Source organism: Panthera pardus, unplaced genomic scaffold (genome assembly GCF_024362965.1).
Source record: "Panthera pardus isolate Hobbes unplaced genomic scaffold, ASM2436296v1 HiC_scaffold_13, whole genome shotgun sequence".
In the NCBI taxonomy this organism is placed as follows: Eukaryota; Metazoa; Chordata; class Mammalia; order Carnivora; family Felidae; genus Panthera; species Panthera pardus.
Window position 1 is genome coordinate 173,948,050 of NW_026526688.1, and position 24,029 is coordinate 173,972,078.

Here is a 24,029-nt window from a genome sequence, read left to right on the forward strand (position 1 = left end):
AATGTTCAGCAAGCTGTCAGATGCTGCTTAGATGTTTCCAAGGAAACAGCTTTGCTTATCAGCAGTTGTCTCCACAGAAGGACCAGCTTTAAATACACGATTTCCTGAATATAGAAGCAATCAGCTAGGGTACTTGTACCACTGAAAAGCCCACAAACCTTATTTAAACTATACTGGAGGCAAAAATAAAGATATCTCATGGTCTTCTTACACTGAAAAATAGGTCCAGTAAGATAGTCTATAATTTAGATTCCTGCATTTTCAATACAAACGAAGGTCTTGCACATGAAACTCTTAAAATAGCGAATAATCTAGTTTAGGCATAATATTTAAATTTCATTTATTTCGCCTACACCATAGCATTACTTTCAGCAAAACTATTTTAAAATGTTATCTTTGAAAGCTTATGACATGATATTTTAATCTGTAGCATTGACCCCACCTGTAAATTAATTGTAGCTCTACGTCATATTCGGGAGAACAGGGTAAATTTGGATCATGATCTTGCACTTTGGTCAAATTTGAGAACCTGTGCTCCTGTACAATGTTGAAAATTGTCCATATGGAAGTGTATACTGCTGACAGTGAAGGACACTCTCATCATGGTCCCACAAGTCTGCCATGAGCACATTTATCTGGCCGCTAATCTGGCCAACAATGGCCAGCAGCCGCCCCGGAGGGTTACATGGGTGATCTGGTTCTCTTTACATCTGCTGTGGGTGTGTGGACAGATCTCTCCCCCAAAGAGCTGAGAATAAACTTGCAGTAAATGCACTTCAGCCTGTTATTGATTGGCTAACCTTTAAAATAACCTTTTGTCTTCGAGGTTTTAAAATTTCTTTACCTTTTCTTTTTTAGACAAGGCACGAATAAGCAAGGTAAAAGGGCAGGGAGGTAAATAGCACCAGTTCAGGGAAATGGTTTTAGACTAATTGAAACTAATGTTGGTTTAATATCCTTAGTGTGTTTGAATCATGTAAAGGAAAAATATGTATATAACTTCCAGGAGTTTGTAAAAGAGTTGGAATGTTATACCTGTTAGGATACAAAACACAGAATAATAAATGAGAGAATGCCACACTGTGGGGAAGGAGGGTTGTAAGACTTACAATCAGAGAAAGCTTCATGAAAAGGGAGAGATCCCAGTTTGGGCTTTGAAAAAATACAGGATATTTTCCATATCTATGTATAACAATGGGAAGTATCAAAAATACAAGACTTGTAACACTTACCTTAATACTTCTTTAAAAATGGATTTTTTCCCTAGGAATTGATTAAAAACATAATTGATGTGTGTACATGTGGGTTCGTGATATCTTTATTTATATTCATTTAAATGAGGTTATAATAATTAAATTATGATGTTATCACTCGATTATAATATTAGGCAGTGGTCAGAAAAGATAGCACAGATCCTCACCTTGATGTATTGAATGAAAATAGCCGGACATTAAAGAGCGCGAAATCTTTGCTAATGTTTCTGTAATCTGAAGACTTCACGCTGATATGATGAATACCTTTTCTTTATAGTAATAGAAACTACTACGACCGGGGGCTGCTACTACTACAAAATTTTTTGGCTTTCTGTGTGATGAGCATCGTGTCAAATTTCACACGTACCGCTTTTTTAAGTCTCAAAAACTCTCTGAGATGACTATTATTTTATAGATGAGTGACTTGAGAAGTGAAGCAACTTGCCCAAGGTCACGGTTAATGGCTTGTGGAGGTGGGACCCAAACTCAGGATAGCCTGGGCATAAATAGGATAAATCTATCTTACGAGCTAACGATGTCCTATCTTTTCCAAAGAATTTTTACTTTCATTCTCTCATTTAATTGTCACAGCAAACCTGTAAGATAAACTAAGCCAATATGATCATTTATCCATTTATGGGCAATTATTGTCTATTTTTACACTTACAGGTCTTCTCTTCTTTGTAAAGGGATTTTTTGTAGATTTTGTAGCACTCTGTGCTTTCTTTTTTGTTCACCCCTTATTCCTCTCTGTGAAGACTGCTGATCTTCCCTCTGCTGTTAGCAACTCAGATGCCTTTGGAAGGATGTATTCAACTCTGCTTCTCTGTGTTGGAAGTTTTACAAGGGCAGACGCCTTTACAGAGAGCTGCCTAGGATGGGGTGGCTGACTGTGTCATTCTGGGGTACAATATCAGGATGCCATTGTTTCTCTATACTTAAGTCACATTGACTATAATTTCTCATAAATCAAAGTACTATCTTAATTTACCCTCTGCGTTAGTTTTCCAAATTTAACTCCTCCTTTGGATCAGAATGGAGGAAGAGTAAATAGGGGTGCATGGGTTGGGTCTCCTTTAATGCCACCAGTCACAAAGATTCAAAGTGAACTTGGTAATGTGGCATCGGGGCAGAAGCAGGGCCAAGAAACTTGACGGTTGTAATCCTAACATTGCCTTCAAAGGTTAAATCTGTAATTAGATAAATACAGGAGGGTGAAACACTGGCGTGTTCAAAAACTAAGTCTTTGTGTGAAAAAGACTTAGAGGTTTAATTTTATCACAAATTCAGTGATTGGAAACTACTACACAAAATAGTAGCTATACAGCAGCTCTCTGAAACTTATTTCTCTTGCATGACTGGAACTCTATACACATTGAACAGCAACACCCCATTTCTCTCTCCTCCAGTTGCTAACAACGACCATGCTATTCTTTTTCTATGAGTCTGACTATTTTAGATACCTTATATAAGTAAATCATGCAGTACTTTTCCCCTGGTGACGGGCTTATTTCACTTAGCATAATGTCCTCCAGGTTTATCTGTGTTCTACCCATGACAGGGGTTACTTCTTTTTTATGACTTAACAGTATTCTGCCATATGTATCTACCCATATCTAGACATATGGGTATTTAGGCTGTTGCCATATCTTGGCTATTGTGAGTAATAAGGCAATGAACGGGGGAGTGCAGATACTTCTTTGAGATCTTGATTTCAATCCTTTTGCCTGTCTACTCAGGGGTGGGATTGCTGGGTCATATGGTAGGTGCATTTTTAATTTTTTGAGGAGCTTCCATACTGCTTTTAATAGTAGCCGCACCATATTTTATATCCCTACCAACATGGTACAAGGGTGGTCCTTTCTTTATAACCTTGCCAACACTTAACTAGTGATTACTATTTTTTTTTTTGTCTGATAATAGCCACCCCTACAGGTGTGAGGTCATACCTCATCGTGGATATGATTTGCATTTCCCTGATGACTAGTCATGTTCAGCGTCTTTTCATGCGCTTGTTGGCCATTTTATGTCTTCTTTGCAGAAATATCTATTAAAGTCCTTTGTCCACTTTTTAATCGGGTTATCATTCTTATTTTTGCTATTACGTTATAGGAGTCCTTTAAGTATTTAAAATATTAACACTTGGGGTGCCTGGGTGGCTCAGTCGGTTAAATGTCTGACTTGGGCCCAGGCCATGATCTCATGGCTTGTGAATTTGAGCTGGTAGCTCTGTGCTGACAACTCGGAGCCTGGAGCCTGCTTCAGAATCTGTGTCTCCCTCTCTCTCTGCCCCTCCCCTGCTCATGTTCATGCTCGTGCTCATGCTCTGTCTCTGTCTCTCTCTCTCTCTCTCTAAGAAGAAACAACATTAAAATATTAAATCTTTGTGAAATATATGGTTTTAAAATATTTTTTCATTCCACAGATTGCCTTTTTACTCTATCGATTATTTCCTTTGCTGTGTAGAGGCTTTTTAGTTTTCTATAGGCCCGCTTTTCTACATTTGCTTTTTTTCCCATAGGCTTTAGGTATCCAAGAAATCATTGCTAAGACCAGTGGCATGAAGATTTTCCCCTACATTTTCTTTCAGGAGTTTTACCATTTTCTGTTCTTATGTTTGAGTCTTGAGTCCATTTTTTAAAAGTTTATTTATTTATTTTGAGAGGGTGGGGGGATGCACAGAAAGAGGGGAGAATCCCAAGCAGCCTCTGTGCCGTCAGCACAGAGCCCAGTGCGGGGCTCAATCCTGTGAACCATGAGATCATGACCTGAGCTGAAACCAAGAGTCAGATGCTCAACTGACTGAGGCACCCAGGTGCCCCTTGAATCCAGTCTTAGTTTATGGTGTATGGTGTCAGGTTAAGAGTCTGGTTTCCTTCTTTTGGTTTATGGATATCTAGCTTTCTCAACATGATATGATGAAGAGACTATCTTTTCCCTATTGTGTGTGCTCGGTACTCTTGTTGAAGATCAGTATACTGTATATGCTGTATATGTATGGGCTTATTTCTAAACTCTCTTTGATTCCATTGGTCTATGTTTCTACTTTTATGCCAGTATATCATACTGTTTTAATCACGGTAGGTTTGTAATATATTTTGAAATCAGGAAGCGTGATGCCTCCATCTTTGCTCTTCGTGCTTAAGAGTGCTTTGGCTATTTTGGGTCATTTGTGCCTCCATATGAATTTTAGGATTGTTTTTTCTATTCCTGTGAAAAATGCATTTGGGATTTGATAAGGATTATATTACTTTGGGTAGTATGGACTTTTTAACAATATTAAGTCTTCCAATTCATGAACAGGGTGTGTCTTCCCTTTTATTATGTTTTCTCTAACTTCTTTCATCAATATTTTATAGTTTTCAGCGTGCAAGGCTTTTGCATTTTCAGTTAAATCTATTCCTAAGTACTCGATTCTTTTCGGTGCTACTGTGAGTGGTATTGTTTTCTTAATTTCCTTCTCAGGTAGTTTGTTGTTTATATACAGAAAAACAAGTGATTTTTGGACATTGAGTTTTGTATCCTGCAACTTTGCTGCCAATCGTGTCAGCACTCTGAGTGAGGTGGGACAGAAGTTGGCCCCCTAGGTGGTGCACCAAAAGGTTGGGACTTTGCAAGCCTGCTCCACTCCTCTCTCTCCCTCCTGGGAGAGAAGCCCGAGCTTCGGTACCTTCTCCCAGTTGATCAGAACCTTGCCAGTCGCAGCAATTCCTTTTAGCTCTGAGATGTGCCGGCTTGGGGCAGATGCCGGAAGATGTGAGATGTGCCGGCTTGGGGCAGATGCCGGAAGGGGCAGATGCGACTAAAGTGAAATGGCCCTTCTTACTCGTTTCAGTGCTGCTGTTCTTGGCTTTGATCTTGTCTAAGCTACTGAAACTTCACTGGATTTTGGGCTTCTTGTAAAGGTATGAGGGCCCATATATGATTGTCAAGTCAACGTTTTTGTCAGGGAAGGAGGTGTTGGATTTTCTATTCCACCACCTTGCGGACCTAAAGAGCTGACATTGCCTGTGTTTGAGTCCATAGTTTGTCACTTGACTCATTGTGTGACTTGAATAATTCACCTCATCTGTCTGAGCCTCACATTTCTTATCTGGAAAATGTGGATGATAGTCACACTTACCAATAGGCTTTTGTGAAGATTTAATGAATTAGTATCTGATAAGCCATTAAGAAAGTGATAGGCATGGAGTAAAATCTTGATAAATGCTAGCTATTATTATTAGTTTTATTATTATCATTTTAATATTCTGGGATGATGACATCTCCAAATTCAATTACCACTTATATACTGACTCATGTTAATGTCTTCAACTTTGAGATTACTACTTTTGCCCTCCAGGTTTGCTTACTTAATGTCACCTCCAGACTTAATGTGACCTCCAAGCTTAACATAGTAGAAATTATACTAAGGACTGTACCCTGAAATTTTCTCCTTTTTCAGTGTGGCTTGTATTCATGAATAGCATAATCATCCTCCTACTTGTACAAGGTAGAAACATAGGTGTCACCCTTAATGTCTTTCTTCTTTAACTGCCATATAAATCCTTCGTCAAGTCCTATTGCTTTTACCTTCCTAAAAATGCTCATATTTTTCTATTTTCTAATCGCAGCATCACTACGCTAGTATAAGGCCCCATCACACCTTGTCTAAACTATTGTACTAATTTCGTAAATGCTCCCTTTGCATCTACTCTTTCCACTTAGCCCCTTTGTTCTGCATACAGAAGTCAGAGTGATAAAAAGTCATATCTAATCAAATCACTTGCCTATTAAAAAAATCTTTGGGGGCTACCTGTTATTCTTACAATTAGACTTAAATCATTACTAAGATGCCAAAGATCTCAGTATGATCTGGTCACTCCTATATCTCTAGGTTCAATCTGTATTGCTCTGTCTTGCACCCTGGCTTACAGCCATACTGGTCCTCCTTCAATTCCTCTAATACAACACAAGCGTTTTTGCTTTAAGCCCTCTGCACAGTGCACCTGCTGTTCCCTTCATCTGGAATCTTTCCCCTCCATCACCCAGGAACACCCATAAATCTTCCAGGCTTCGGCTTAAATGTGATTTCTATGGGAGGTTTCCCTTGATCTCACAGTCTAGGTCTGAACCATATTCATGTTCTCAGCATAATTTATATCTACTTCTAAAACCACTTATTGTAGTTCTAATAAAACAGTTAGTTATATACTTATTGGTTTAACTTCATTGGTATGAATTCTTTTGTAAAGAGAAGGTAAATTCTAGGAGGCAGGGATTATGTTTGTCTTACCAATATTACGTCTTCCGCATCTACCTGGTGTTGAGCAAAGAGATTGCTCCTAAGAAACATTTGCTGAATGAATGAATAAAATATTTGATGATATGATGTCTGAGCTGAGTTTTGAAGAATGGGTATCAGTTAGCTATACGAGTGGGGATGGAGAGGGTAGCAGGGAACGCTGGAGGGAAGGGGGCACCAGAAGGAGGAATGCAAGAGGTAGGAAGATGAGATAGTCAAGAGATGAGCTGGACATTCAGGCAGAAGCAATGAAAAACATTGCTCACTATTCTAAGACCTATGGACTTTACTCTGAAGACACTTGTAAAGTACAAAAGGTATTTAAATAGTTAAGTACCTGGATCAGATTTGGACTTTGGCATATACTTAGCAGAAGTATAGAAATGTCCTAGGGAGAAGAACTTTTTGGAAAAGGAAGACCAGTTAGGAATCTGTTAGACTAATTGAGTTGAGAAATGATGGCACCCTGAACTAAGGCAGCAGTGTGGAGAAGAGAGGATGGAATCTGAAGATGTCAGAGAGGTGACACTGAGAGGAATTCATCACCGACTGGATTTGGAGCGTGGGAGGGGGTGCTATGAATTCGTTATTGATTTATAGTTTGGACAACTGGCTGAATAGTGTTGGAATTTATAATTTTTTTTTACATTTATTTATTTATTTTTGAGAGACAGAGAGAGACAGCCCAAGTGGGGGAGGGGTAGAGAGAGAGGGAGACACAGAATCCGAAGCAGGTTCCAGGCTCTGAGCTGGCAGCACAGAGCCCGACGCGGGGATCAAACTCAGGGACCGTGAGATCATGACCTGACCTTAAGTTGGATGCTTAACCGACGGAGCTACCCAGGTGCCCCAAAGTGTTGGAATTTATAAAGACAGAAGATAATGTATGAAAGACAAATTTAGTGGCGGTGGCAAATTAGTGATTTGCTTTTGTACTGTTGTGTTTGAGGCATTTGTGAAATATCAGGGGAGCTACCTAGTGGTGTATACAGGAGGCAGATGATGTCTTAGGAGTGGATGTGCTTACTCAGGGAACATTGTAGAACTTCATTTCAAGAATCTTTTGAGCCCTTGGGGTACATGCGAGGCTCAGTCAGTTAAGTGTCCAACTCGATTTTGGCTCAGGTCACAATCTTACAGTTTGTGAGACCCAGCCCCACATGGGGCTCTGCTCTGACATCATGGAGCCTGCTTAGGAGTCTCTCTTTCCCTCTCTCTGTGTCCCTCCCCCACTTGTGTGTGTGCTCTCTCTTTCAAAATAAATAAAATTAAAAACAAACAAAAGTAAAAGAATCCTTTGAGCTCTCAATAAGTACTCTTAAGTCCTAGAAGTATGCACACACATGTAGATACAAAATTTTGGATATAATTTTTTGGGATTCATAGATATCCAGAAGGACATTTGTCTTTTTTCTTTTTTGAGTAAAAATAAAGAAACAGAAAAGATAAACTCAAGTAAATATAAAGGAGTGAGCAAGTAAGATAAGTCCAAGAAGAAAACCACAATGGATTGACTGGAGACATAGGTGAGGATAAATAAAGAATTGTGTCAGAGAAAACAAGAGAGAGGGAAGTTTTCAAAGAAATGTGCAATCAGGAGTGTTCAAATATTTTAGAAATGTTCACTGATAAAGACTGAGAATAATGATTCTAGTGATGTAGTAAGGGCGAAAGCCCAGTTGCCTCTGAAGTTCATGGAAAGTAGGAAAGTAAAACAGTGTGTACAATATTCTTTTCTAGAAACTTAATATTATGGAAGAAGAGAGTTAAGGCAACAGTCTGACAAAGCATAGGTTCAAGGCAAGGATTTTTTTGGTTATTTTTTATTTTAATGTTTTAATTGCTGCATCATAAATATGTATCCATATTGAGGGTAAAGAGGCATTAAAAAGTTATTTGGAGAGTATTTGGTGATTTCTTTTCTAACTCAGTTGAGAAGAATTAAAAGGTTCTGAGAGTAAAGTTCAAACATCTGACTGATAATTTGTGAAAGTCAACAACTTAGTGACACCCTATAGTGCAGAATCGGGCCAGTGGGATCCTGCAAAAGAAGCAGGCTCATTGTTATGGGAAGTGTACAAGCAAAGGCTGGCGGCAGTTTGTTAGGACTAGTGTAGAGGGATTTCCCAATTATATGGAAAATTGAACTATGTGAACACCAATGTCCCTCCTAGCTCTGGGATTCTATGGTCCTTTTTTTCAGGAATTCCTAGGAAGAATCAGAAAACATTTTTTCTTTCTTGTTTGAGAAAACTGGTGCCCTAAATACAGAAAAGCAAGTTGCACTGCAAGCAGTATTTGAATAGTTTTGGGTTGATATGCCAGGGGAACTATCTGTCAGATCTAGTTACAAAAAACATGTGATACTTTAGATTTAATCAAAGGCGATATGTCAGCGCTTCTGCCTGGGGAGTTTGCTAATGATGATGTGTTATTTTTTTTCTCCTTGAAGCCATCTGACAAATTTTGGGAGCAGAGAGTGATATTTGCTACTTTCACCTTAATATTTAAAAATAAATGGTTCCTTTTATATTTGCCCTTCTCACGTATAAAACAGAAAATATTCATGATATTAATGGCAGCAAGACTCAGAATGATTCTCTATGTGCAAGAATTCAATATATGTTCACAACAAAAATTTTAAAGAATATGTTAGAAAAGTTTAAGACTATAATTTTATCATGAACCATTTTAGAATGTGAGATTGCTAATGTGACACTATGTCTAAGCATTGTTACAACACCGTTTCTTTTAATATAAAGTACCCCAAATGCCCCTATGGACACAATTTAATGAATCTGACAAAGTAGAATTAGTAAATATTCCAAAATTGGAGTTTAATAATTGAGTAACCCTAAATAGCAGACTCCATTATATCAGAAAAGAAAGAATTATTATTGTCCCACTTTTATTTTATGTATTTGTGTGAGTGGGTACATATGGGCCTTGGGAAACTGTGGTTAATGCCTGATTGTATAAAAGGAAGGACAGCAACAGAAAGAGACCCTTTTTAGCCTCCATTTTGTAATGGAGCCAGATTACCTTGTCTTACTGAATTTGAGCGCTAAAATAATGACAAGTGTCAGTTAGACCTGCCCAGCCCAAGCGTCCTAAGCGGTATATCCCACTCTAGACTTTGTAAGAATAGCCAACAGACTAGTTAATAAAAACCAAGGCCACTTGATGATGCAACTTTTTTCATGTAACTACTGAGTGCTTTTGCTAATAACTACCATTCTCTGCCTGCTAACTAAATAGATGGAGTCAATATTCGGGAGTAATTAGATTAGCATTGTAGATCCTAGCCTTTCAATAAATTGGTTCTGTATCTCCCTCCTGAATTATTGTTATTCATTCATTCATTAATGGAAACAAATATTTTAACGAATATTTATTGGACACTCTTAACGTTTGAATTTTGTCCTCCAGTTTTGTATGGTGAATTTCTAAGCCCCAGTGCCTCTGAACGTGGGAAGTAATTAAAGTTAAATGAGTTCATTGGTGTAAGCCTTAATACAAAACAACTATTGTCCTTATAAGAAGAGATGAGGACACAGACATAATCTGAGAAAAGACACTGTGAAGACAAAGGGAGAAGGCAGCCACGTGCAAGCCAAGGAAAGAGACATCAGAATGGAACCAAACCGGCTGATACCCTCATCATGGCCTTCTAGCTTCCAGATCTGTGAGGACATAAATTTCCATATTTTAAGCTGCCTAATCTATGGTATACCTTGTTATGGCAGCCTAACAAACTAATAAAGTGCTTCTCAAACTTTAGTATGCACAGTGTTTATTAAAATAGAGATTCTGGAGCCCCACAATCAGAGTTTACAATCTGGGTTTGAGGGGGGCCCAAGAATTTACATTTCCAACCATCTTCCAGGTGAGGTGATACTCCATACTTTGGGGAGCTGAGGTATACTTTGGGAAGTAGCATTGCTTTGCGAATGACTTTCAGAAGGGCAGTAAATAATCTTCATCCTTGATTTCGTCACTAACTGTTAAATTTTCAGGAATTTTGTAATCTTCTTGTTAAAAACCGCCATCCTTGAAATTGACAATGGAGGGAGTGTTTACATCACAGAAACTGGCAAATACTACAAAAGAAGGCTTTTATCACTGGAGAGCCAGTGAGTGAGTTTATTAGATTGCTTTTCAAAAGTTATGGGAAGTAGAGAAAAACTGAGGGCATGGGCCTGTAAGGAATCCCCTAATGTGAGAGAGATAAATAGAGAGAGGACACAAAGTAGGCAAAAACTTATATCAATGACTTCAAAGAACTGAAGGTCAGCAATTTCATTACTGGATTAAATAATTCTAGCAGATCACTTTCAACCAGGCAGGTTGAACAAAAAGATAATTTGAACTCCAGTCACTGGTCTGGTCACTGGCTGTTTGGGTATATAATTTAAACTTTAAAGCTGACATCTTCTTTTTTATATAAGATGTGGTGGGCACAATAATTTGATCTGCCTCTTCTGTTTTTTGAGATTTCTGAGTGCAGTAGCCTAATGAAGTACCCAATTCCCACGCACTCTAAGATGATTTTTTTTTTTTTTTTTTTTTTTTAGGTTCAAAATCTCTGGAGCTCATGATTGTGTAAGTACCTGGGCTGATGGGAGTATGGGCCCGTCCTAATTTCCTCTCAAGGTGGTTATGAAGGGTAAATGAGATCATGTATTAACAGAGCTTTGCAAACTCTACTGAGTTATTCAAATGCAAGGTCAAATCAATAAGAGTTTGTGATTTGGGAGTTTTTTGAGTTTGGGTATGAAAACTTTAAGGGCAGTGATTTGTATAGTACAAATATTGTATATTGGCTAATGTGGCTGTTCTTGACATATCTTCCTGTGCCTTCAGGAAATGGAGAAGTGAACTTTAACAATTTAGTTCAGTAGACTTCCAGAGAGATTTCTTCACACAGACTGAAAATACGCTCATGTTTGTAATTTACATTACTTTACAGTACACTAATGTATTCACTGTCTACATTAATTTCTTCACTATTCATTGTTATGACAAATATTTATTGAGCTTCTGTTATGTGCCAGCCTTGGGTTATATACTATGGACGAGCATAAGTCAGACATGTTCCTATACACAGGGTGTTTACAGGTCTAGAGAACATGAAGACAAAAGGACATTTGAAAAAAAAATTATGACATTTTATTGCAAAAAAACCTTGTATTGCCTATTAGCATTTGCTGTACTCTTCCCCCAACCTCCAAAAATCAAATATGGTTTCTAAAAGAAGATGCAATTATTTGGAGCAAGATGTTGAGATGATAGCTATTTGGGTATGTGTATGATACAGAATAATTACATATATTAGACTAATTGTAGTAATTGTGGAGGCACTACGTTTAATCTTGTTTGAGTGCAAACTGGAAAGTATCTCTTTATTCAGAGACTTAACTGACTATGCCTGCCTCTTCACAGTCCAAAGTCATAGCAATGACCTGGAAAATAAAGACGCCAGAACGGTCCAGCCAAAACAATCTGAATACTTGTATAATTTCATTTTGAAAAAAAAAATATGTTTTTAACCGTGAGTAGCTTACTTATTTGTAAGATTACCAGAATTTAACATTTACATGGCACGGAAGAAAATTTAACATACAATGGAAATACTGTAAATCAAAAACACAAAACTGGAGCCCAAGACTGTATCAGTCATGTTTTTATTTTCTGTATCTTATGAGACCTTGATGTCTTGGGGGCCTCACTGACCAAATTAATGTAGATAATGAATACATTAGCTAGACCAGGAAAAGGATGCCCCTCTCAGGCCTAGCTAACTCCTAGAGATAGGAAATGACTTGTCTATGAGCACACCCTTGATATGCAAACCAACCAATCCCAGAGCCCACACTCTGAACAAGCTTCTCTACCTCCTATACTCCAGGAGGCAATATTCCCATGCCCTTTTCATCCCAAGGCCCAGTACCAGACCATTAGGGACAACCTCTAGAGCCCAGAACCCATAGAAAATATTTAAACGATGCAATCCGAAACTGTTTACTCTGCCTCACCCACTCCTTCCCACAAAACCACAATAAAGGCTTTTGCCCATGTTTTTGCCTCACTCCTTCCACTTCCTGAGTGACCCTGGTGCTTCCCCAAGCAGCCCTGCATGGCGTGGTGTGTCCCTTTCTGTTAGAAATTGTGAAAAACACTTTTCAATGGCAGTCGTCTCCTGATCTGTTGGCTTCACTATATCTGAATAAAAACAAAATCCTGCGCAAAACAAAGTCACAGGAACTTGGGAGTATTTTCAGGAAGAAATCAGAAGTTAGGGTGAGTTAGAAACGCCTTTGGTTAGGTGGAGGGCATAATTGAATATGGAGTGAACAATCTAATAGGAACAGTCTGATGGCAAAATAGAGGTGACAGAGAGGAATGCTCCATGTAGATGATAAATAATCGTCAAACTGAAAAGCAGGTCTATTCAGGCACCCATCTAGAGCCCATATCTGATAGCTGTAAAAATTTTCAACCTGCATATTGCTCAGTCCCATCCCAAGAAAGGGACATATTTTGATCAGCCTTTCTTAATCCAAGTGAATTAACTGATAATACAGATCTATCTAGGAAATATTTGATAACAGACAGCCAGTATGCAGAATGCACAACTGCTTTTGGGTGTTCAGCTATTAGGATAGCAGCTCAGTCCCCTGTACATCTACGTGCACCTGCCATATGATGTGTTCAGTATTTTTTTTAATTAAGTTTTTAATTTTAATTCCAGTAGAGTTAACATACAGAGGTATGTTAGTGTCAGGTGTACAATATAGTGTTTCAGCAATTCTGTACATTACCCAATGCTCATCATGATAAGTGTACTCTTTAATCCCCATCACCTATTTGACCCATCTCCCCACCCACCTCCCCCTTGGCGACTATCAGTTTGTTCTCTATAGTTAAGAGTGTTTCTTGGTTTGCCTCTCTTTCTCTTTTTTTCTTTGCTTGTTTGTTTCATTTCTCAAATTCCACACAGTAGCAAAAGTGTATTGTATTTGTTTTTCTCTAGCTCTACCCGTGTTGTTGCAAATGGCAAGATTTCATTCTTTCTATGGCTGAATAATATTCCGCTATATATATATCTTCTTTATCCATTCATCAACCAGTAGGCACCTGGGCTGCTTCCATAATTTGGCTGTTGTAAATAATGCTGGAATAAACATAAGGGTGCATGTATCCCTTTGAATTAGTGTTTTTGTATTTTTTGGGTAAATACCCAGTACGGTCATTACTGGATCACAGGGTAGTTCTATTTTTAACTTTTTCGGGAAACCTCCATACTGTTTTCCACAGTGGCCGCACCAGTTTGCATTCCCACCAATAGTGCAAGAGGGTTCCTTTCTCTCCACATCTGCACCAACACTTATTAATTGCGTTTTTGGTTTCAGCCATTCTGACAGGTGCGAGGTAATATCTCATTGAAATTTTGGTTTGCATTTCCCTGATGATGAGTGATGTTGAGCATCTTTTCATGTGTCTGCTGCCAGTGTGCCCAGTATTGTTTAGCAGCGTCACCAGTGATAACTGTTTTATACTTAAAACTGTGCTAAGAAGTAAATTACCCCTTCTCCCACAAATGAGGAAACTGAGGTACAGAGAGATGAAATATACACAAGTGTAGGTATGTTGCAGAAACTTGTTATAAACTCAAGCATTCTGAGTCCAGTTCCCCTTAACCCCTAGACTTTACTGCCTCTGCCTTCCTTACACCTCACGTTTCAAATGCCAGTGTGTCTTGTGAAAACTTTCTTTGCTCCTTCTTTTGTATTTTATAGGATGAGGCATTCTTCTATCGTCATCTACCACAGTTAAACATGGTTTAGGGGCACCTGCAGGGCTCAGTTGGTTAAGAGTCTGACTCTTGATTTTGGCTCAGGTCATGATCTCACAGTTCATGAGATGGAGCCAGAAGTCGGCTCTGCATGACAGCATAGAGCCTGCTTGGGATTCTCTGTCTCCCTCTCTCTCTCTGCCCTTCCCTGCTTGTGCCCCCTTTCTCTTTCCAACACAAATAAACATTTAAAAAACCCACATGATTTAAACAGGTTTAGTTTGTCTTATGTGACAGACATTCTAGGGGAAGGCCTCACAGGGTTACTCAAGGATTTGCCATATTTCTACTCTACTATCCTTAGAGGTAGGATTTTCTCCTCATGCTTGTTGCCTCACAGTTGCACGGTGACTGCTGCACTTTCTGGTATCTTCTGTTCTTGAGAAGAAGAGGGATGAACAAAGGGGAAAGGAGCTAAGTTGTATTTTTAGAGAGATTTTTGACTTCTTATTCAGGAAGCAATAACCTCTTCATGGACTTCTGCCTTAATCTCATTGGCAGAACTATATCACGTGCAGGGGAGTCCAGGAAATCAAACCTTTTTAGTTGGTCACATTACTATTGCAATGAAAATCAAGAGTCTCTTATTAAAAAAGAAAAGAGGTATTTTAAATAGGTAGGTCTACACATGGAGTTCAACCCAGTGCATTCTAATTATTTATAAAAGTTTGTCTTTCCTGGGTAGATTGGGTCTTTTCCTACCTGTCCATCCTTCCTCCTGACACACTGTGACCAGAACTCTGCCTGGCATATTGAAGAAACAGCAAACATTTAATGAATGAACCACAGTGATTCTTGCCTTTGGCTTTAAGACCGTAGGCATTTATTGTTGTTTTTATCTCAAGCTGGGTTTTGAAATTCTCAGCTCAAATTTACCTGGAAATCACTTTCTACAATACTTGATGTCCTTTTGGAGACTGAAAAAAATGCACAGTGCCTGAAAAAATTATATGATCACTGAAGTAGGAACTTTCAGAAGCACAACTCAGACATTGTTCCAAAACGAATACATTCTGCATTGTTCTTTTAGACAGGGCCACAAAGAGAACAAATGGCCCACAGGGTGAAACAGCTGGGGAATCACAGAAAGAAGGATAGTGGACCATTCAGCTGCTGCTTCAGTTGACATTTTGGCGATTCATGAGATAGACTATGGCTGCTAGGGCAAATGATGGGAATGATCTGTGCTTCCTTGGGAATTTAGGTTTGTATAGACTTCACGTAAAAGAGAGAAAAATTGGATCCTTTATTATTCCTGATATGTTAGGGGAAATTTTATTTTCTTCAGTTGATATTTTCTAAAGGGTGAATCACCTAAAAGGGAAATTTTAACTATTGAGAAATGCTGGTAAAATATTGGCAGAGGTGTAGCTTTTAGCTAAATAGTTCTGAAGTGGTGGAATGAAAAGGTGGAATCCAAGCCTCAGTAGTGGTATTTCCAAGTGATCTTGACATTCTTTGAGAAGAAAACTGAGCTGGGTCAAAGTGACCTCAACTTTGGAAGGCAATGCCATGGTTTGAGGGTTATCCCTGACCACTACCCCCATCATCTTCTTCTGCAGGAAGAAGCTCTGTTTTACACACTTATATGTGTGATACAAAGTGTTTCCTGTACTACTTTGATTTAGTTTCAATTGCATTGAAACACCTCCATGACTGTATCATGAATTTTAGAAATGCTCAGGTATATATACAAGAAGATATCTTATGTATGATGAAGTTAAAAATTTATCAGAAATCTTGATCATATCTGTATTTTGAGAATTAAAAAACCCTTTTAATAAAGTGCTTTTTTGTGATTAATCTGATCACTCTCCTCATTGGAGACTAAAGAAGCCATAAACATTTTCCCTTAATAAGTACTGCAGACAGGTTGAGCACTGAAACACTGAAGACAGGTCGAGTACTAAAGCACTGAAGCACCGAAGTACTTAAGACAGGTCAAGTACTGAGGTACTGAAGACAGGCTGCTATAATGTTATGTAGGTATTACAGCTTCAGTCCCCTGTAGTGGTTAGTAGTTGCACATGTTAGGGGCTGAGCTGATATTCTCTGACACTCCAGATGTACCTTCCACCCCTGTCCACTCTTCCCTGTATCCTGGAAGACTGACTTCTCTGGACTGCATCAACCATGCTTTCCTAGGGAGAAGGAGTGGCATCTGGAAGAGACCTGAGGGTGAGTAGAGAAGGGGAGGTTGGGGTATTTGTTTTTCTGGTTCCCTCTCTGCTTGGCCATGGCCTGGCAGTTGCTTTATTCCTCTCTCCTATAGCCATACCTTTTGCCATATTCTGTTGGACACTTCTTTTCCCTCTTCCCTTTGCCCTTCAGGTCTTAAAGAAGAGTATGCCACAAGGAGCTTCTAGCTTTGGAGAGCGTCACTCTCCTTTGTCATTTTCCTGAAGCACTACCCACAGTGTTGTGAGCAGCCCATCGATTCAAACAATCAATCCTCCATTTGAATTATGTCATTGGATTTTTGCTATGGCCCCAACTGATAAAAAGGCACCTTATTTTATCAGCCTTGTGCTTCCATGAAGGGTCTTCAATTTTATTCCTCAAAAGAAGTGGTGGATAAATATTTGGGGGCCCATGTGTATTCTATTTCCGCACAAAAGGAAGAGTGGGGAAAATATCAGTGCAGGATCATAGTTTTGCATCTTGCCTTTGCTCTGGGATCAGCCTGCCTTCCAGCAATCTGTGTGTTTTCTCTTCTTCCTTCCTTGGAGAAGCTCCCTGGAATAGTGTTTTTATGACCTACTGATGCCTGTGACTGGGGAAAGGTCAATTTTGGGGGGCACAGTTTTGGAGTTTATACCCAAGTTGCCTTTTTTGGTCCAGCTTTACTAGCAATCAGGTTGATATTTTGAGCTCAGTGTTGCCTGTGTATAGTTATCAATTTGTTCAGAATCTAGAGGGAAAGAAAAGGTAATTGATTTGACTCATTTTAAATCCTAATAATAATCAAATTTTATATAGGAAAGTAAATAAGGAAGGAGACATTGGTGGTTTATTTCTTGCCACAAAACCTTAATGACTTCTACTAATCTATTTCGTTGGCAATTAAATGGCTGTACCTATCCATGAAACCTATGTTCACAATCCAAATTTGCCACTTAAGACTTTGTCATTTTACTTTCAAGCTTTTAGTGCTGAGGTTATTAATAACAACTTTAAGATGATAAAAGAGAAGGCTTTAAGGAAAACTAATATCCTAGAAAGTTATTTAGTGTTTTCATTCCATCTGAAAAGTTGATTTTGACTAATTAAATCCATCATGTTGGGCAAGCTAAGTAACCTCTTTGGACTTGGGTTTGCTGTCTGTTAAGCATGAGGCTTAAATTAAGGGAAGACATTTTGTTTAAATAAAATCTAATATGAAACATAACCATGGAAAAGAAATTCAACCAGTTGACCTTCGGAATCTAACCTTATTTTACTATGGAAACCACTTTGTTACCATTATTTTTGAGTATTCTTCTTTTCCAGTGTCTGTAAGCCGCCACCATTATATATCACTCATGCATCTAGCCCTATGAGTTTCTAGGCTCTCTCTTCTGTTCCATTGGTCTCTTTATCTTTTCCTACATGAGTACCACTCTGTTTAATTGCTATAGTCTTGTAATTTGTCTTGTTGCCTACTGGGAAAGTGGTTATCACACCTTGGGGGATATCAAAATCACCTGGGAATCTTGGTAAAAATACTGAGGCCTGGGTCTTGCTTCAACACACCAAGGCCTCTATGTTCTTTATAATCAAATACACACCAAATGTTCAAGAACAATTGTCCACTCACTAAAAACATGCAGACATGTTTTCTTTTTTGGGAAATGATTTAGCTATTTTTGCCCTTCTCACTTTTAATTAATTTTTAAAGTCTGTTTGCCAGTTTTATATGATTGCTGTTGGGATTTAGACGAGGAAAACATTAAATCTGAAGATCGTTTTGTAAACACTTGTCTGAAATTGCTCTTTCTTCTTCCTCACATGATCCACGTAAATAGGTTTCTGACCCGCCACTTCACTAGAAAAGACATAAATTTATAGCTCTTGTTGACCACCAGGGTCTACATTTCTCATTGTAGTATACACGTATTTGAGGAACAGTAGAAAACCAAAAATAAATTGCATGGAGAGGAAGATGCTCTGTGTACCTCACATCAATGTATTGGTTGTGAGGACAGTGCTGCTAAAGAAGCTGGGGAGAGATTAAGAGAATTTCATCCCTCAAATTCATCTTTTCCTCAAATGCTAACAAACACTAAAACTTGGGCAGCTCAGGAAATATATCACAGTTCACTTTCATTTACCCATAAGAGTCCAGAGTGAATAACGTGCTTAAGCTGCAACAGGGCAAATTTTCTCACTTTTTGACTTCCAGAAAGAAGTCCATAGGAGCATTGATTGACTTGACAGTTCCTTTACTCCTCAAGAAGCAAAAAAAAAAAAAAAAAAAAAATGGTGCTTAAAACTAGGATGATGAGAAACAACCTCATCCTTACTTGGATATCTTGCCGTACACGGAGTGGGAGAGCACATCGCCTCGATAGGAAGACACGTTTTCTTGAGCTACACGCTCAATTCCATGAAATCTCATGAGGAATGGCAAGGTGGTCACCATTTGCCTTCAGTTACTCCATCTGCATGGGGTCCGGGAATCTTGCTAGCTCTGACCTCCTCCTGAGAACAGAGAGGGAACTGCTGTAAGAGGCAAAAGAAAATGAATGCAGAGAACACCTCTATTTCTTTATTTTCTCTTCTGTTCTCTCTCTCTCTCTCTGTGTCTCTCTCTCTCCTTTTACATTTGGCATTTATTTCAACCAAGAAGTTGAAAAACAATAATTTAGTAGTTTAATCAGTTTAAAGTCCAGCTCTGTCATTTATGAATTGTAGAATGGAGAGTTGTTAAATCATGTACTTGATTAATAAAGGGGATGACAATAATTTCTTTGGGAGGTGCTAAATTCGTAAATACATGTGAAGAGTCTTAGCATTGGGTGGTGTTTTTTAAAGTGTACTTCATGATCATTAAGTATGAAATCAATATAGTGTACAGTGACCGGCTTAAAAACATTCAAGTAGAATAGAAAATATCAGAGTGTGTCACATTAATGAAGGTATGTATTGGATAGTGACATTTTCTTGCTTCAGTTTCGTGCATACACACACACACACACACACACACACCAAGTTACCATGAAAACTGTATTTCTTACTACAAGTTGAGGTAAAAGAAGTTTGAAAAGCACTAGTACAGGGCAAAGCAGTCAATAAATATTAACATCTTTCTTTCCTTTTTTTATTAAATTTTTTTAATGTTTATTTATTTTTGAGAAAGAGACAGACAAAGCATGAGCAGAGGAGGGGCAGAGAAAGAGGGAGACACAGAATCTGAAGCAGGCTCCAGGCTCTGAGCTGTCAGCACAGAGCCCGACGCGGGGCTTGAACCCACGGACCGCGAGATCATGACCTGAGCTGAAGTTGGCTGCTCAACTGACTGAGCCACCCAGGCGCTCCTTTCTTTTCCTTTTTTATTTTACTTTTTGCCAGCCTTGTATACTGGGATTTGGTCATAATAAATAAAATTGATCTTTGGAATTGGTGAGGGTACAATAAAACCCCATTGAGACGTGGCCACTGGGTAGACTCCAAAGCACTGTCACTAGTTGTCTCAGAATATGTGTGATGTAAATGGAACCTTTGTGGGTACAGAGTACTACATGTCACGGATCATCAGAGCCATTTGCCGATAATGAAGACATTGGTGGCATTCCAAATTTCAATGAGACCGACCTGATCAAAGTACATAGTTGTCCCAAGTTTAATATTCAAATCATCCTATCAGGCTTCACGTATGTCATTTAGCCTCTTTTAAACCTAAAGTTTTCACCTGTCATATGGGGATAATATTATTTTCAGTGAGCATTGAATGAATCAACATCTGCAAAGTATTTGGCACGCAGTAAACATTCCATAGATGTCAGCTATTGTCCCAGGTAAGGGGCCTAGAGAAACAGACTCTAGTTGAAGGTTTTTGTGCAGGAGCTGCTCTGAGGCTTGATCTCAGGAACATCACTACAAACAAATGAGGAAGGCACAGCTGGGCAGAGGAGGACGTCGAAAGTGGGGTTGCCACAGAGGCCCATGGGTTATCTGGTGCCGGGATGACCATTCAGATTGTCCTGGATTGAGGTGAGGATATCGGACCTCTTTTACCCTTGCATAAAACAGAGGTGAGTGGAGTTAAGGTAAGTCCTTTTGTTGAGAGAAAACCCCTGAAAGTGATTCGGTGGGGAGAAATTGTCCGCCCACGTTCCCAGTATCTATGAAAGTGGGCATGTTTCAGTCCCGCGGGGTCAGGCAGCACACCACAGTGCTCCCCCACCCCCACCTCATCCATGTAGCACTTGGGTCCACTTCACACAGAGGATGTGTCCCGTCTGGGATGAATGCCTCCAGGATTCATCCAGGAGTCTTCCGATAGTAAAGATATGAGAGGAACATTGGTGGAATAAACTCCAGTGCTCATTGCTGTGGCTGTCTCAAGGCCAGAGCCATACTCCTCATCTCCCTCCTCTACCACATGTCCAGAGCCCTCTCATACTTGGTCTAGGTGGCATAGCTGGTGGGCAACCCGGGTCTTCATTCCTAGTCTCCATGCCCATCTCAGGCCGAGGCTGTTGTCTTTTTCCGTTAGCCATCAAAATGGTGCAGGGGAGTGCCAAGAAGCACCCCTGTGGCCATCGGGGTGCTAAATCTGTTTTTCTCTGCCTCCTGTGTGTGACAGCTTTCTCCGGGTGATCACAATCCCAGCTCTGCCAAAATGGTGACTCCTTTCCACTGTTCTCTTGGCATGAACACCTTGAAATAACTTGGCAGAAGCTATAGCTTAAAGTTTAATGGGACCCTTGCTCTGTGCCTTCTAGAAACCAGGACATTTAGGCTCATGCAGCACAAAGGTATGGAAATGGGAAGCATGGAAGTCCCTGGGAACCAGATCCTTCAGGTGTTCTCATGGATCCTTGAGAGCGATGGTCAGTGAGGTCATTTCTAGTTTCACCCTCTGGTTCCCACGTACGTGTATTCTACCGACAAGGAATATTGCACCAGCACCCATAATCACCAATATCATGTATATGAGATGTCTTGGAGTGTACATAAGGTGGCCTCTTGTCTTTGCAAGGTATCATCTCAAGCCAGTGCCCCAGCAGTGCCTTCAAATGGCCATATCACTGCTTACTGGACCCCTGCTGCTAATTATCAGTGGTATGTGCTAGGACCAGTGTGTCCCATTATTATGTGCCCACAGCATTGCCTGCTTGACTGTAAAATGGGTTCCTTGGACATATTGTATGGGATTCCATGTCAGCAAATCGAATACTTTGAGAGTCCTTGGCTAGTAATAGTGTTAGCTACGTCCACCTCACTTGAGGGGTTGCCTAAGAATGAAGCCAACACAGAGGAGAACAAAACAGAGAAATGGAGAAATGCTCCTTTAAAAAGTTTTGTTTTTTTTTTTAATTTGAGAAAGAGAGAAAGTGTGAGTGGGGGAGGAGCAGAAAGAGAGAGGGAAGAGAGAGTATATCCCAAGCAGGCTCTGAACCATCGGCCTGGAGCCCCATAGGGGGCTCAAACTCACAAACTGTGAGATCACGACCTGAGCTGAAGTCAGACGCTTAACCAACTGAGCTACCCAGGCACCCTGAGAAATGGAGAAACACTTTTGATGACACTGTTTGAGCCCTTGTCTTTTTTTTTTTTAGCACTGGGAATAAGAGCTCTCCTGAATTTCCGGCTAAATGATGTGATAAATTACCATTATTATTATCACTGTTATTTGAATTGGGCTTCTGTCACTTGTGTCCAAAGGAGTTCTGAGGAAGCCACCAATGTGCCTTTCACAGATACTCACACATTCATTCTTTTACAAAATTAATATCTAAATCAGGCCTTATTCTGCCTTGAGGGTCATTTTATAACTTTAAGCTAACTCCGTGATTGGATCCAACGTTGTGATGATTTTAGAGCTGAAATCTCAGAAACAGATATTTTCAAGTTCTCGTGAGTCTCACAATAGTTCCCATGGCTAATATCCAGGACAAGGACCTGCGAGGCAGGAGGCAGCGACGTGGAGAGCCCAAGAAACACTACCATTTATTGAGCACTTACTCTGTGCCAAACACTGCTGAAACTGCCCTTGTAGTTGGCTAAGTTCATTCTCATTGCAACCTGTGAGACTGGGATTAGTTTTCTCATTTTGACATTGAGGAAACAGGATGAGAGAAGTTAGGAAGTTTACTTTAGGTCAGTCAGGGAATAAGTAGAAAAATCACAGACTCAAAACATGTTGTGCTGACTATATTGGCAGGAGGGGTCCAGGGATGTGCAAAATCAGTGCGGGCGGCAGGCATCAGAGAAGCTTCCTGGAGAACTGCGAACAAACCTCTTTTCTCCTTTTCACTATTTCACAGCCTGTAGAGAAACCGTGATCTGGTGTCCGGAAGGCATCCATCCTTCAAATTACTTGAACAATTATAGACATGTGTGGAAATTTATTTTTGATCTGTTTCTCAACCATGCTCATACAGGTACATGATTTTTATGTGAAAGGGATTATTTCAGACTTGCTTTTAAAATATTCTCCTGACTCACATTCCTGTAATAGTCATTAAAATCATGATAACACAGCTACACCTGCCTCAGACCCTTCCAGCCTGGTCTCTCTCCGTCTCTGACGGGCAGCGAGAGGAGGGTCTCGCTTGGCTCAGAGTCTCTGCCCTCGAGCTCACGTGAGCCCTGCTGTGGACAGTCATGTCGGACCCCTTGTGTGGGTTTTGAGAGTCTGAGGTATTTTCTTCAAAGCACCTCCCTTCAAGTAGTCCCTGAAAATCACAGACAATTTCATCTTATATTTAATTCCCCACATGCCAGTTTCTAATTGTATGTGCAAGGTTATTTTTAAAAATTTTTCTGAGCCCTTGATTGAAAGTATTTAGAGAACTTTCTAGGGACCGTGTAAGCTCAGGGCAAAATAAACCCATGGAACCTTGCATTCTAAGCTCTGCATTCATATCTAGTCTAGGTCAAGAATGAGTGACAGCAACAACTTTAGTACCCCTGGGGAGAGGGACTAATTCCATTTCTGGACCTAGTCAATTTGATTTTGTCTTTTGAGACTTTCAGGAAGAAGTCTCAGAGAGCCATTAAGCTTTGCTTGGGAGGTGCCATGGCCTTGTGGAATGAGACCATGTTTTAGAGTCAGTCATTCTGGGTTTTGTCCTGGCTCTGACTCATGCCATGTGACCTGAGAGAGAATGGCTTCACCTCAAGAGGACTTGATTTCCTCAACTATCAAATTGGTATAATAGTATAAACCCTGCAGGGATTGCTGTGAGGAGCTGTACACACACACACACACACACACACACACACACACACACCATTCACAACGTGCCAAGCACATTGTAATGTTTGCACTTTGCAAATATTACCTACTTTAATACTCGTTATAACTTATGGAGGGGGAAATATTACTACTATCCCCGTTTTACATATAGGAAAACAGGCTCAGGATAGTTGAGTAATTTAGCCAATGTCACACAGCTAATAAGTGGCAGACCTGAGTTACAAGTTTAAG

General features: G+C 39.7%; 1 long non-coding RNA gene across 1 annotated transcript in view; it reads left to right on the forward strand.

Annotated features, from left to right (window-relative positions):
* LOC109246492 (uncharacterized) overlaps nucleotides 1–20,619 on the forward strand; it is an 84,348-nt gene extending 63,729 nt beyond the window's left edge. The window contains exons 2-3 of the long non-coding RNA XR_002071367.2: nucleotides 11,112–11,139; nucleotides 20,435–20,619. This is a non-coding gene — a long non-coding RNA (uncharacterized LOC109246492). The remainder of the gene's footprint in view (nucleotides 1–11,111; nucleotides 11,140–20,434) is intronic.
* The last annotated feature ends 3,410 nt before the right edge of the window (nucleotides 20,620–24,029 follow it).